Source organism: Dunckerocampus dactyliophorus, chromosome 5 (assembly GCF_027744805.1).
Source record: "Dunckerocampus dactyliophorus isolate RoL2022-P2 chromosome 5, RoL_Ddac_1.1, whole genome shotgun sequence".
NCBI lineage: Eukaryota > Metazoa > Chordata > Actinopteri > Syngnathiformes > Syngnathidae > Dunckerocampus > Dunckerocampus dactyliophorus.
In genome coordinates, this window is record NC_072823.1 from 27,684,393 (window position 1) to 27,700,092 (window position 15,700).

A 15,700-nucleotide genomic window follows, 5' to 3' on the forward strand; every position below is an offset into this window, starting at 1 on the left:
ACGCGGCGTCATGCAGCACAGACGCAGCTGGAAAAATACATTCCCAAAGTCTATTTTGGGTTCAAAACGTGGGTATTTTTGAGGAAGAGGAACGTGTATGTATGTGTGCAGCTATACGGCTGAGTCATCACCTAAAATCATTTCTTGTGCAATTTTGTCCCGAGCGAACACGCGATGAGAGGGGGAATCACCCATGTTGGGCAACGGTGGCTGCGCTGTAACCGCACGCTGTGGTTTGCTTCCCAATAAGCGCCAACCAGTGTCACGTGATCAAGTATAGCGCTTTGGCGTGAATGATCGTCACACATCTGGCTTTCCAGGTGACTTTCTTTTGTTTTAGTTCATTACGTTTTGCTCAATGTACCCTGCATTACTGTAAAGCAGTGCCCGAGAAAGAAAATGCAATCTCCCTGCTACGCCAGAGTCAGACTTATGTGCTTATTCTGTACTGTACACACAGATTTGATATCTCAGACAGGTAGTTTATTTTTAGATTTGTATTCAGTTGTTTTATTATTGTTAATACTATTTACTATTATTATTCGATATATGTAATAAATATGCTAATTATTATTATTATTGTCATTATTGTTGCGGTAATAGCAGCAGTAGTATTGTATTTTTAACATGATTTTTATGTTGCAAAAGCACATATTTCCTCATTGTAGGGCAAATAAAGGCCTATTCTATTTGATTCTATTCTACCCTATTTTATAAAAATGACTATAATAAATTAAAACAGAGCATGTGAACGACCACAATGTAGCCTACCATAAAGAGACTATAAAAAATGATAAATTATAAAATGATCAGAAGTATATGGGGAAAAAAAATCCCTTCAAAATTCAACTTTTGTAATCCCCCCCCATCAAAAAAAGTAGTACCATAAAAAAAGAGGACATAAAAATGCATCAGTAAGTAATAATAAAAAACAACTTTTAAAATTAGTGGTTATTAGGAAAAAAGCACATAAAAATGTCATCAATAAGAAATAAAAAATCAAATAAAATTACAGGTTATTCATTGTATGGGGAAAAAAATCACAAACGCTGATTTTTTAAATTTTTTACAATGACCATTTTTTTTTAATATGACATTTTGATGACATTTTTAGACGGTATGTGCTCTTTATGGTAGGCTACATTTTTTTCCTTGTTATTTTATGGGGGAAAAAAATCACAACATTTTTTTTTAGAATAACAAAAATTACGTATTAATTTTTATATTGTTGTTTTATATTATACACATTTTTATATATGCACTTTTTTTTACAGTAACCTGTACTTTTGTCTGGTTTTTTTTTTTGGTATTACTTATTTATGACATTTTACTGTATATGTGCTCTTTACAATTTTTTTCCTTATTATTTCGTATGGGGGAAACCCCCCCAGAAAAGCTGATTTAATTACTACAATTACAGTAACCTGTAATTGGATCTGTTTTTTTTTTTTTTTACTTATTGATGACACTTCTTAATGTGCTCTTTATGGTAAATGTCAGATTAAAAAAAATTACAAAAGCTGATTTTTTTTAGAATAATAAAAATGACTTATTAATTTGTATATTGTTGTTTTATATTATACATTTTTATATGTGCTCTTTTTTGTGCTCTTTATGGTAAATGTCAGATTTAAAAAATGGAAAATAAAAAAAAGTCACAAAAGTGGATTTTTTCCCCCCCCCCATTCAGTTACCTCCAATTGCATGTGCTTTTTATTTTACTGATTAAATTTGTCATGCGGTAATATAAAAAAATACAGTATTGTCATTGTATACTTAGGTAGGGTACAATAACACTACATACTTTCCATTCAATTCTATCTAAAACTGTATCCTCTCTTGGGACAATTTAAGATGAGAACAAAACAAACCAAAAAAAAAAAAAACAGCTACTATGTTTGCTGTTGTTGCTTGAGTGGACGCTAACGCCTAATTCGGAGTTGATGGCCCATCAGCGATCATGTACTCATGTATGTGAGTAGTAATGATTCATCACTTCTATGCATGAGTAACCAAAGGCCCCATAGTGCGAACTTCCCAAAATACAAGTCATGGGCTGACACACTTTTCTAATGTGCGCGTGTGAGTGTGTGTGTGTGTGTGTGTCAGCATTCTTTAGTAACACACTCACACAAGGCCTGGTCTGGTGACAAAGTGCTATAACGGTCGCCAGTCTGCATTGTGCAAGCACGCAGCTGTATATGCTTTACTGCTCCTGAACAAGGACACTCGCATGAAGCTCTGATGTCCTGATTAACCTTGGACATCCGGAACCATCCACCGATAACGCATGACTCTCGTGGCTGATCACTAATTAGAAGTTGGGAACAAAGAGGATAGATAAATACTAATAATTGCAAGTACACATTTTTCAACTTGAATGGTTTGGAGTGCATGAGAAAGTGGAAAGGAAAACATACTCCTCTTTGACCAACAAGGTCGTTTATGAACAAGCACCTGTGTATTGCGCAACACAGCAGCAAGAGAACCAATGTTGTAAAAGCACTAAGACGGTCGTTGTGTTGGCGTGCATTTTCAGCCTCAATGCCTTTAAATGCACATCACCGCTAAAGCGCTAAACACCGTGTTACCTCATGAAGAGGCCAATGCGTTGCATTACATTGCGTTCCGTTGAGGAAATTTTCCTTCCAGCTCGTCAACGGAGGGAACGAATGAGAAGAAACCCGAGAAAAAAGTGAGAAAATGGAAAGAAACACGAGCCAAAAAGGCAGAGCGCGCGCAAGAGAGAGAGAGGGTCTACTGGCATAAAAGGAGAAGAAGGACCAGATGTTACTCTGCCTGGTGAATGGCAGGGAGACATGCAACCCCCCCCCCAACTCCTTCCCAGATTGAGATCTCGTAAATATATTTTAAAAAAAAGAGAGGACAGGAAATTTCCACTTATATGTCATGTGTCGGGAACTAATTAGCAAAAACGTCGTCATCGCCAAGCAGTGGGGGAACACTCGCTTTGCACTCGCCTTTGAAATGTATTCATGGCGACCTTACACATGGCGAGGGAGGGGTCCGCTTCCACACAGCTGTGCAAAGCCTCACGCTAGTTGAGGCACCTGTAAGGGGAGAGGGGGCCAAACTCTGACACGTGCCTCATGCTCCTGGATGAACTTACAGGATTCTAGCGGATGGATGGCAGCTTTAGCCCCGCCCACATTCACTCATAGTAGCGACCCCAGAAGCTGAGGGCATCACCGCTGTTCATAAATTTAAAAAAAAGAAGAATTAAAATAAATATATCGCACAAATACATAAATAAATAAAAATAATGTAATAATAATAATTGTCAATTTTTTTGTAGCCATTAGACGTCAACATGGACCAAAATAATTTTGATAAAGTTACAGCATATTTTCCCGCCACAGAAAAGATTTAGTTCCCATACATGCTCCAATTAACCCCCCTGTTCATTTAACCCCCGATGTAGTTTTTTTTTAACACGAGCTGGCACTAGCTGCGTTAGAGGTATCAAGGATGGTCAGCATCCAGCAGCTTGATCTGCCTCTGCATGTGCTTTAAAATGTAGCAATGAACTCATCGGTGGTATTACGGTTGACTGAGAATGACAACATTGGTTCTGTTGCTGCCGTGTTGTGCAATATACTTGTTGATTTAAATGAGCATGTGGTCAGAGAGCTACATTCTCCTTTCCACTTTCTCATGCACTTCCAATCATTATTAAGGTAAAACAGAATGAAATTGTCATATATGTATGTCACTACTTTCTTTTACCAATTATTTTCCAATTCAGGTTCTGTTGTCTTTGCGCTTTAAAATGTCGGTTGAGGTACTCAGCTGACAGACAGATGGCGCCCACGCGTTCCATTAATATTATTAGTATTATTATTACAAGTGTTATTAATATTTTGCTCTTCCTATGACGCTAATAAAATGGAATAACCAAAATATTAGTACCGGTGCCAGACAGTAATAATAATTATCATATTTTTAAATGACAGGTATGTTGCAGGTGGGTCTAATAAAGTGTCCTTTCTTGAGGGCCGCATTCTTTCCCATGCAGCATCCCAGTGGCATCTCAGCACACAACCACTCTTGGAATGCGTCCTTTGGACCGGAGAGAAATGTCTGAATGACGCCGGAATGTTCTATTTCTGCATCGTCGCTATTCTGGGAACCAAAACAACTCCAGTCATAACAGCACGCTGACGAGATGGTCCCCCGACTACATTCCGGCGACATGAGCTCAGTCTGCTTGGGGAAATTTGAAGTAAAAAATAAAATGTGATGGAAGAAAGAGAACAGTCGTGATGTTTTGGTGACGTCAGAAGCACTTTCATGTCTGCTGAGAGTTTCCTGTCCCGATGAGTTCCACGCAGCAGAGGGAGGAGAAGCTTTTCACGCACAAAAGCGTCACAACAATGATTGAAAACAAAATATGAAGCCTCACAGGAATCTGTAGCAGGATTTTGTATAAAAAGGAGTGCTAAATGAACAATGTTGTGGTATGCTGCACGCTATCTGCTCATCACTTCACATGCAAAGTATCTGTTTGGGCTCCCGTTTTGGTCTCATCACTATGAAAACTTACTATCATAAACCCACCACGCCACAGTATCCTGCTAGGGTGTCTCTGTTAATCGCCTTATCAAGACGGAGGACGCATCCCGACCCACTCAGCCGCAGAAGGAACAAGGAGGTCACATGACTTGCTAGTTGCTGCACCGTTCTTTCAAATGGCTGCTCTGAGCCCAAAAAAGGCCCTGCTGCCACCGGCCCTTACAGGTGTGTAAGTTTCAACACCTCATTGAAGATACCATACCACATTCATTTGTTGAGGAATTTGCATAATGTCCCTCACCTTAGGGTGCAAAGTGCAGGTTTGGATTGCACTACTTCAAGTAAATCATTTATCATGGCAAGCTATACCACCCCCTGTTCATCCCCATTTTGTATTGCATTTTTAACTTATTTTTTGTACTCACTAATAATTTATTCTTAGGTTTGTGAGCATTATTAATAATGTATACCTGATTCCCTAACAAAAAACAACGGGAATCTAGCAAACTTCACCTGCACTCATTTAGAACAATATGATCCGAAACGATTCAGTAACTTTAAATTGATTCAGTACGTTTTTAGCCAAAAATTCAACCAGTGTGACTGTGAAATAAATACTTGGATACTGGAAAGTGCATGTGAAGTTTCCTAGATTCACATTGTTTTTTTGTAAAGGAATCAGGTATAACTTAATTACAGATATAAACAAACAAGTAAACAACAAATAATGGCAACTGCATTCCCATTTGTGCAACAAGTGCATCCAACACTTCAGGTTGAATTAACAAGAGGTTAACATTTTCTGCTCTCATTTTCAATATTCAATAAATGCTCAATACAGGTACAGTAAGTGCAACCAACATTTCAACAGTAGGTTTACCTGCTACTTCTGCTTTTGTTTTTCAACACAATATTCATATCAACATAAAGCGCAACCAACATATCTTCAGGTTGAATTAACAGTGGGTTTATCTGCTACTTTTGCTGCAAGAGGTGCTGGGACGGTCAGCGTTGTGTGAAATCCCATGGCGCCTTGGTTGGAGAGATTTGTTGTGTTGCGGTGGTATTTTACTTGATCTTTACATATCCTACAAGGAGCGACTTATTTAGAACATCTCCCCTCTTTGCAAAAGCCAAGGTGTTTCCACACACAGGACCGCAATAGTGGCTTAATTATTTCTCGCTCGCCGGCTTGTCCTCTGCCATGCGCCATGCTACGTTTTGTTGTTTGTGTGCACGTGGCGATGACGTCACTGAATTGAGTAACGTTTAACATTTTTATCATTAAAAGTGCTAAAAAACACACACACACACACACACACACACATCCATATAAAGCCTGCTGTGCTTAAATCCAATGCTTTATTTCCTAGTATTGATGCAATTGATCGATTACCTTTGAAATTATGTTAGATCGATATATGCCGTCCGGAATGACAACTTGCCAAACACAGATTGATGTAGTTGGATCATAGGAATATAAATCGATACGATATAAATGGAATTGTTACATCCCTATACACACACACACACACACACACACACACTCAAATAGAGGCATTGATAATATTTCTGTTTTAAAGAAAAAAAAAATACAATACAATAAAACGTGTTTTTTACGAAACATAAAGAAAATCTGAAAATTCCTGCCACTAACAGATGCTAAAAAAACTTGCTTTCGTGACCTCCAAGTTGGATCATTGTAACTCTCTGTTAATAGGTTGCCATAAGAAATCTTCAAAGACCCTTCAGTTAGTCCAAAATGCTTCTGCACGAATCTTAACCGGAACCAGAAGAAGAGATCATATCTCACCCGCATTAGCCTCATTGCACTGGTTACCTGTCAAATTTAGAATTGAGTTTAAAATTGTCCTTCTTGCATATAAAGCACTACACGGCCAGGCACCAAGTAGAGTATATGTTAAAGAGCTCCTAGTACCCTATCAACCCAATAGAACACTGCGCTCGCAGAATTTACAATTACTTGCCACTCCTAGAATTTTTACAAGTAGAATGGGAGGCAGAACATTTAGTTATCAGGCTCCTCTGTTGTGGAACCAACTCCTCCACTCAATCCGGGGGGCAGACATCTTCTCCCTATTCAAAAGTCAACTCAAAACGTAGCTCTTTGCTAAAGCATATAGTTAGAACTGACCCCTGATATGCTGATATGCATCAGAGACACTCCTTTATGTTCCTTGGACTAAGACTAAGATTTATGGCTTGATCCACCATCTGTCCCTCTACTCTATTTTTATAGCTTAACCCAACCGGTCGAGACCGATGGCCGCTCAAAGAGCCTGTGTTCTGTTCAAGGTTTCTTCCCCAGAGGCAGTTTTTCCTTGCCCCCGTTGCCATGTGCTTGCTAATGTGGGCTTTCAGTTGGTTCTCTGTTTTTCATTTATGAATGTGACCTCCTGTAAAGTGCCATCGATAACTGTTGTTCTGATTGGTTGGTTGGTTGGTTGGTTGGGTGATGGATGGATGGATGGATGGATGGATGGATGGATGGATGGATGGATGGATGGATGGATTGATTGACACTAAATAAAAATGTAGCTGGGGTCAGCAATGGTGTACAAGAGCAGTGCATCATACACAGATATATTTAAAAATAAAAACTAAATTACATTAAATTACAATTAAAAGAAGCAAATAAAAAATAATAGTAATAACAAAATACATAAAATAATGACACGGATGTGTATGACTTCCAGGTTTACAGCACAAATTATTTGCAGTCCAAATCAGGAAAGTTTGCATATTTTGAAAATAAATGTAATGTACAATTCAGGGCTACTTGATTTATTTTTTTATTTTTGTTTACTAATCAATGTCACAAAAAATAAAATTGTTAACACCCTTAAAAATATTTTTAAGGTATTTTCATGGCCAAATATAACATTTTCAGTGCATTTGGTGTCTTCCACTAAGTATTTTGTAGTGTGCCGCTCCTGCTGCTGAAAAATATTCCCGTCTGAATCTACTACGGTGTCTCCTTTTCACATGCTGTCCTGATGGATGGTCATGTAGCTGAAAAGTAATTGTTTGGTTTTGGGTGGTGGAAGTACGGTAAACCACATAAATCCCACATACGAGTATAAAAGCTGTGGCCTTAGTCACCTACAGTGTAGCTGAGTGTCTCCACATTACACGCAACCGTATTTTATGTCAGCGTTCATTCAAACTGCTGTCGTTATTCAAGGTTTAAGGGTGTCATCATCGTCATCATCTGCATTGTGGACAGAATGACGTGTCCGAGTCAGGAAATGACCCGGCAACCGCCCGATGACCCGACATCACACTGAACTGGCACATGACAAAACTGTCTTTTCACAGCACACGTAAACCCGTACATTGGACCGGTTCGCGCGGTGCCAAGGAGGTGTTCTCCAACACTCCAAGCCACAAAAGAGGCTTTAATCGGCTCTGCTTGCTAACGGCTGCCAAGACGCTCAATGGACTGCTTGCTTCACATTTATGTGTCGCTTTCATCGCTACACAATACATAAAAGCTTGCCACTGTCCCACCGTCTATTTTAGCTGTTGAATTTCAGCCATGATGCTTCATTAGCATGAAAGAGAACCCACATACGCTGTACTACTATACAGTAAACACTGTATTTTTCAATGTGCTTTGCTGTTTCTAAGCCAAAGTGCGCCGGAGTGCGCCAAAACAACGACACCGACTTGAATTCAACTTTTCATAGGGGTGTGGTACAGTCCAAGGAAGGAACTCATCCAATTTTAGTGAGCATCCAAAAATGATTGGTGTCATTAATGTGGAAAATGTTGTTGGAGCTTTTTGTTTGTGGGCAGAAACATAGGTCAGATTTGTATTTGGATCAAGATCAAATCTTTGTGAATTTCTAATAGCGTTTGAGACGAAATCAATGGGCCAAAAATGTTATGACTTTCTGTAATTTTGACAAAGTTATGGCATTTTTTTCCTCATGGAGTATTATCTACTTACCATCAATGCTCCAATGAATGCGTCAATAAAACAAATTTCAGTAGAAATTGCCTGTGAAAGCTGAACTGAAATGTAGAACGAATGTCGAAATGCCCTAGAAATGCATTGGAAACGCCCAAGGATCGAACCAGCAACCATCCGGTTAGAAGATTACTACTCTATGACCTGAGCCATGTGGCCATGCACACAATAAGCAGAATGCTGCATGTAATATTCAACGTGAAATGAATTTCCACCCATAGGGGGCGACATTGAAATTGTCCCATCATTTTCAATGGTAAAAATCTCACAGAAAATATCAAATAATGGAAAATTTGGGAGTTTTTTAGAAAAGTACTGATAGATGGCCGACATGTCCTCAATGAGCTGAACATTTTGATGTTGGAAGGGCTCGAATTGGTTGAGAAATGTCGCAGCTTGAAATGTTGGAATGTAAAAATTAAGAATGATTGTTGCTGCTGATTACACGAGGTCTGACAATCGAACCAGCAACCACCGGGTTGGGAGAAGACCGAGCTACCACCTTAACCAATGTCACTCTGTGGAATGTAACGGAATGTTTTTTAACCAGTAGGGGGCAACATTTAATTTGTCCACTCGCTTTTAGCAGATTAAAAACGCCGGAACTGGAAATGTTAGAAATTACAAAAACGCAGACTGAATGTTGAAATATAGACGTTGAATGATTACAACCGGATCGAGGATCGAACTGGTAACCTTCTGTGCAGACCCGGTGTGCAACTCATTCATCAGAAGTTAAAAATGGGAAAATGCACAATACTAAAAGCATTACAGTGGAATGCCTGCATAGTCGCTATTTAGCATTTGCGACAATACAAATTCATTGATGTTTTGGTTAAAAAAATGTCACTTTCAGTTTTTTTCCCCAAAAATAGGCAGTTTTTTTAGGGGCAGGAAACACATCACATTCACCCTAAGCTGGTAATAATTTATAAATACGTGATAATACAGGTAAAATGTACAGCATACGTGTACTTGCCTGCAAGTTTTTAACATGTTTATGTCTTTATGCTTCATTGATAATGTTTTTTCAGCAAGTGTTGAGATGTCGCACTTTCTTCGGCGGTCCTTGGACGCACCATAGTCACGAGAGGCAAAGCGTAAGTGAAACTTATGTACAGCGGAACCTTGGTTAGCGTGATTAATTTGCACCAGGAGATCCAAGGCGATAACCGAATACATTTTTCCCATAAGAAATCATGTAAATCCAATAAATCCGTTCCAGGAAGCCAACAATTTGATTTTATAGTTTCACAATTATAGTTTTACATGCAGAAAACAATTCCGTAAGAGCAGAAATGGCAAAATAAGGAAAATTATTACAGAGGGGAAGAAGATAAATGATAAAAAGTAGGGGGGTGAGGACTGAACCTTGGGGGACACCATGAATGGTGGGTGAGCATGAAGATTTAACATTGTGACTTTGAATAAACTAGACATGTAAGAATAGAACCACTGTAGAGCTGTGTTGACCATCACTGAGGACATGATTCTTGAAGACTGTCCCCAAAGACGTGACGTGGCAGCGAGATCACCCACCATCACTTTCCTGTTTTGACATGAGTTGTTTACCTGGTCAAATAGTCTCTTTCGCTTGTGCTGTTTTATGCAATTCAAATGAGTGTTTGTGCTGCTTTCGTTTTCGTTATTACGGTTTATTTTATATGTCAGTCAAAAGTTCGCCCCGGCCCAATTTGCTCCAAATTAAACCAAAATAGTCCCATTCGTTTGTGTTGCTTTTGCGTTGTTTTGTGCAATTAAAATGGCCCTTTGTGCTGTCATACTTTTTGAGTTATTAAAGATTTAATTTTCGGGGTATTACATAATCATGCCCCCGCGCCCGCACCCCGACATGATCAGAATGAAAGCAAAAATAGTATCATTCTTTTTGTCTTCGTTTGTGCTGTTTTGTGCCATAAAAAATGCTTGATTGTGCAGTGTTAGCCTTTTAGTTATTAAACTTATTACAAAGGTCAACCTAAGTTCACTCAACCCTCCATTTGCTCCAAATTAAACCAAAACAGTCCCATTCGTTTGTGCTGTTTTGTGCAATTAAAACGGTTTTGAGTTATTACATATTCTGTAATGTGAGTGGTTCAACCACTCATGACATCATAGACGGGCGAGGCGACGTAGCTGACCTCCGGTTTCGGTTGCCACTTTGTTTAGCTAGCCAACAAGGAAGGGAGTTTTGTGATTAAAAAACACATTAAGAACACAGTTGGACTCACGCAGTGTATTAAGAACACAACGGGACGCTAACTGGAGAATGCACGCACACGGAGGCAAAAGTGTGGCATCAATTTTCAATGTTAACCGGAAACCACGCGAGGTAACCAAGGTTCCACTGTATAGAACTTTCTCCCAAACCTATAGTCCATATAAGGACGAGAGGGATGAGAATGTCCACAAAGTGTCCAAATTCATGCCATTCTTTTCCCATGAAGCCACTTCCTGCGCAGCCCGTCACCCTCCATCACGCACAATTATGATAAAGACGTTAGCATAGCAGCGTTGTCCCAGCTATACCTCCAAAGCTGGTCCACTTTGGAAAGAGAGCTGCTCATTTATGGCACGGGGTGGCGGGGAGCTGCATTTTCATGCTTTCAGTTCTCATTAAAAGCACAAAAAGAGAGCGGCGGAGCGCCCCTCAGAGCCTGGGAGATACCAAGGGCCTTTCGCTACGCCAAAGCACCCATAGTATGTGCCTCAAGGGCTCTCTGATGTCGCCGTGTAATACGTCCTGGCGTGCTCGCCTTGTAATTGGCTGTAATTAAAAGGAGGCAAAGTCTCAGAGGGGGGGCGAGGATCTTCCTCCCGGTTCTGGCAGGAAGTAGCAAAGACATGCTGTCTTTTCCTTTATAGGTGTCTCTTTTCTCTCTTTTCTTCCTGTCACTCAGCATCTTTGGCTATCTTTCTCTTTCTCTATAGGAGGAAGTGCCAAAAGAGGGGGTGTCCTTGAGTATGTAATGTCCCTCTTTATCCTTAAAGCCCCCCCCCCACCCTGCAGGACAGCACACATCTCCCTTCAATCTGTAATTATTCGGTCTGCAATTGTTTTGGTGCCTCCTTTCTGAGAACCAACCTGTCAATAATGTGTCCACATAACTTCCATTTATACTGCAAAGTACATAAAAAAAACAATATTATTAAACAACAACAATATATAAAATAATGTATTTATTACATTTATATTATATATATATGTATATATCATTATTCTTTTTTAATTTTATTTTACATTGTAATTATAATATTAGAATTAAAAATATTATTAATACATTTTTTTAACAAATTAAAAAAGTAAAGTAAGTAGTCATGTAACAGCCTGGCCAATCACAGAGCAGCACAGAACAGACCCCGCCCCTACAAATGTCCTGGTGGCATTCCATTCAATTCAAAGCTGTTTTTTAAATGCACGTTTTGAAAATATTTGGGCTATTTAAAAAGGTACAGTACAGTAAAATGGCATGCTATGTGTGCAACACAGGTATAATTTGCAAAATAATGCAATGCTGTTGTTTTTCAACATACGGAGCTAGCTGGAGTATTAACTAATACACGTTACCTTAGCTTTTCAGCTAAAATGAGCTAACTTACCACAATACACAATGTAGTATCATATAAGTCTATGGTTTTGTTGCTTTTTAAGAGGAAATAAAGACCGAGCTAGATTTACAGCTTGACATCATTGTCCCCTATGTCTACCGCCTTTGGTCTGTACGCGGTAGATTCCATCTTTATCTTCTACTTGTTTCACATTTTTTAAAATTGTGTCACTTTGATATCAAGGACCGTAGCTTCTGCCTGGAATTTGGTCCTGTTTAGGATCATATTCGATGTGATATGTCATACACAACAACGTAACAGTAAGGAGTGGGCCAGGAGGACGCAAATGTTAGCAACACTAGCATAGCAACACGTGCCGTTGTGTTAACATTGCAACAACATCATGCTAGGTTAGCCCATTCACTAGAAAAAAAAAACCTCCCAGCTTGGTAGAGCTCTAGATATTATTTTAAGACGTGTAGCAAAGCCTCTATTTATTCATTTTATGAAGCTGTTGTCACCTACAGGCAACTTCATAAAAAAAAAAAAAGTCAACCCACGTCCCCTGCAGCCTCGTTCCTGCTACATATCACATTCCTCTGGGCCTGTCCATCACTGGCACGAGGCCCCCGCTTAGCAGCGGAGAAAGTCCTCGGGGTCAGCCCATAATGGACCTAAATGCAGCTCATTATCCTGATAAGATGAAAGGGGGGGGGGGGCCCAAAAGGCTGACTGACCAGCTGGATGATGGCCACGCAGCTTTGACAGGTAAGAGCGGGATGCAGCCAAGGACGACTATCTGATGGACCCGACTGGCGGATCTGGTTGCACCGGCCTCAACCAACCTTGTGGCCAAAGCCGTCAGTGATGAACGCATGATGTACTGAGAACATGACCCCCCCATGATTGAATGACTACAAATGAAAAATCATTCAAATAAATCAATGTCTGTCTTGATGTGCTGGGTGGGTTGAGTGACGTTCTTCTGATTCTCATGCTAATTTGTTGCACTTCAGGTTGTTCTGCTCTGCTGTTTTTCAGCATCTACTGCAATAACACTAGTAGGCGGCAAGGCTTGGGTGGTAGAGCGGTCCTCTCCCAACCTGGAAGTTGCTGGTCCGATCCTCAGTCCTTCTGTAACCTTGTCAAACCAAGCTTGGCCAATATACTGAAATGTATCTATGTGACAGGAGTGCTCTGCTGTTTTTAAGGACCTACTCCAAAAACACCAGTCAAAGGTCCTCTACATCAGTGGCCCCCAACCCCCGGATGGGTCATTTGGTACCGGGCCGCACAGAAAGAAAAAATAATTTCCATTATTTGATTTTTTTTTATGTTTTATTTTGAAAAGTGGCCGGATTCTCTCTGTTACATCGGTCTCACTTGACGCATGTCCATTGTGGGTGTGCTAACTTTATCTCATGCCGCACAGATAGACTACTACTGTATTTTTACCATTTTTCTTTCACCTCATATTTGGTATCAAATGCTGATACTATGTGGGAATGCATAAAGGTAAGTTTGGATGACTTATTGAGTGCTAATGTGCACATTTGTCTCAAGTTAATTCATGCTAGCACACTGCCTTTTACCACACACGTCAAACAGCCATGTAATAATCTCTCTGGAAAAACTTGGCTGGAACCTGAACTGGTGGATGGTGGGTCAGCATTCATGTTGTGCTTTTAATTTGATGTTATTCATGTCTTAGTTTTACACAATCCATCATAAATAAGATAAATTAGATGGCTATCATGTATGAACCCCGCCCACCACCTGCCCGGTCCGCGGGAGATTTGTGGGAACACAAGCCGGTCCGTGGGTCAGAAAAGGTTGGAGACCACTGGTCTCTATGACAGGAATTGTGTTTAACGACATACTGCAAAAATGCTTGTCAAAGATCGTCTATGTGACAGCGGCTTTACAAGAAATCTGCTGCTAAAATGTTCCTCCATATTTGGATTGGATGCAACAGGAATCAAACGCACGTCTGCTGTGTCAGGTTGAAAAGTGGGAATAAGTGATCGGTGAACAGCGGCGAAAGCGTGAAAAATTGTTTTCTCGCCATAAAAGCATATCAATCACCAATCAATGCGTTGTTTCCTGCCGTTGTCCCTTGAGGTGGGACGGTGAGAAGTTGGGGGTGGGGGGGCAACTGTCAACAGCCCCCGTGCTCCTGCAGGACTTCTAAGGAGTCAAAGATTGTTTTACAGCCAGATGCCATCCATAACAGCGCCGCATGTCTGCCCGTCCCACGCAGCCAAAACAGCCTTCAGGTGTGTCAGAGAGGAGGAGCTTCTCTTTGGGTCGGGTTTCTCTGGGAGTGTGGGAGTCGATGTGCTTGGCTGGGGGGCGTGTTGGGCCCACCTAGGCTGGGGCAAGCTGGTGTGTGACGGCCGTGGCGTGGAGGAAATTGAAGGTGTTTATCGATGACAGGGTGAGGGACACACACTCTCATGCAAACACACACGCAGCTTGCAGAATGACAACACAGTCGAGAAAAACAATATTAATCTAGTTTCATATTTGAATCAATATCATGCATCAATTTAAATGAAAATATGCTTTAACAGTCAGCCAGTGAGGTTATGTGATAACACGTTGGCTAAAACCTCACTCCCCGACACCTTAAGAGCTGCGCTGCTAGCTTATTGGCCCCCCACTTATTATTAGGATTTCTACGGGTTTAGCAGGATTACATAAAAACGACACAACCAACTTCCGCTAAAGTTTACAGAGTGCAATAAAAAGTGGAAATTGACATTTTGTAGTTTGGAATTATGACACCCGCTATGCAAAGGCTGTGTTTATTGACGCAGTAGACATGCGAGGCCATTCCACTTTCTGTCTCTTAGACTTAGACAGACTTTATTGATCCACAAGGGAATCTGCAAAAACACTGTTAAATAAAATGCAATGCAACATGCAACTCGGTACGGTGCAGAGGCGTTCCGTTCTGTGCCGAAGCTATCAGATTACGGACACATGTACCGTTACACACCTAACTACTACTACTAGTACTGTGCCTTACTACAGCTTTTGTTATTCAAAACATCACCTTTTTTTGTAGAAGCACTAAAATGAAGTTTTAAGGCACAATATTTAGTAAACCACCCCAAAAACAGCCGTTATCTGGCAGATTAAGCACCGTGAACGTGACTCCATCATCATCACTGTTGGGCAGTCCTTTGTAATAATAGCACAAGCTTCCAGCACAAACAGAGCAAAAAAGAATGAGACTATTTTGGTGTCATTCTGAGCATGTCGGGGGGCTGATGAACTCATCACCGGACACTTAAATCTTCAATAACTCAAACAGTATCGCAGCACAATTGATATTTTTTGTAGCACAAACCTAGCATGAACAATTGCAACTGTTCTTCTTTAATTTGGGGCAAATGAGGGGCTGGGTGAACTTTGTCACGAGTCCAAAAGGTCAAAAGAGCACAAACCTTTGTGTTGTGAGTCTTGTGTGGAGTTGGGTGACAACTTGACACGCAGGTTGGAGGTTGGAGAAGCTGAAAAACTACCCTGACCGTACATTGACGGCCCAAATCCTTCATTTGTGCTGGAATTATCTGGGCGCAAATGATGAAGGAAGTCAGTGTTTCGAGCACATCATTC

The 15,700-nt window shown here is 40.4% G+C and overlaps 1 protein-coding gene across 7 annotated transcripts in view; it reads right to left on the bottom strand.

Moving 5' to 3' along the window:
• The window catches only part of kcnq1.2 (potassium voltage-gated channel, KQT-like subfamily, member 1.2), a 289,633-nt gene that overhangs the window by 73,833 nt on the left and 200,100 nt on the right, over nt 1–15,700 (bottom strand). The window contains exon 20 of one of the 7 annotated variants that reach the window (XM_054777786.1): nt 1–15,700. This exon is cut by the window's right edge and continues 27,732 nt beyond it. The exons of the other annotated variants lie outside the window; for them this stretch is intronic. The gene's annotated coding sequence lies outside the window, so the exon portion shown is untranslated. 7 annotated transcript variants of the gene reach the window in all.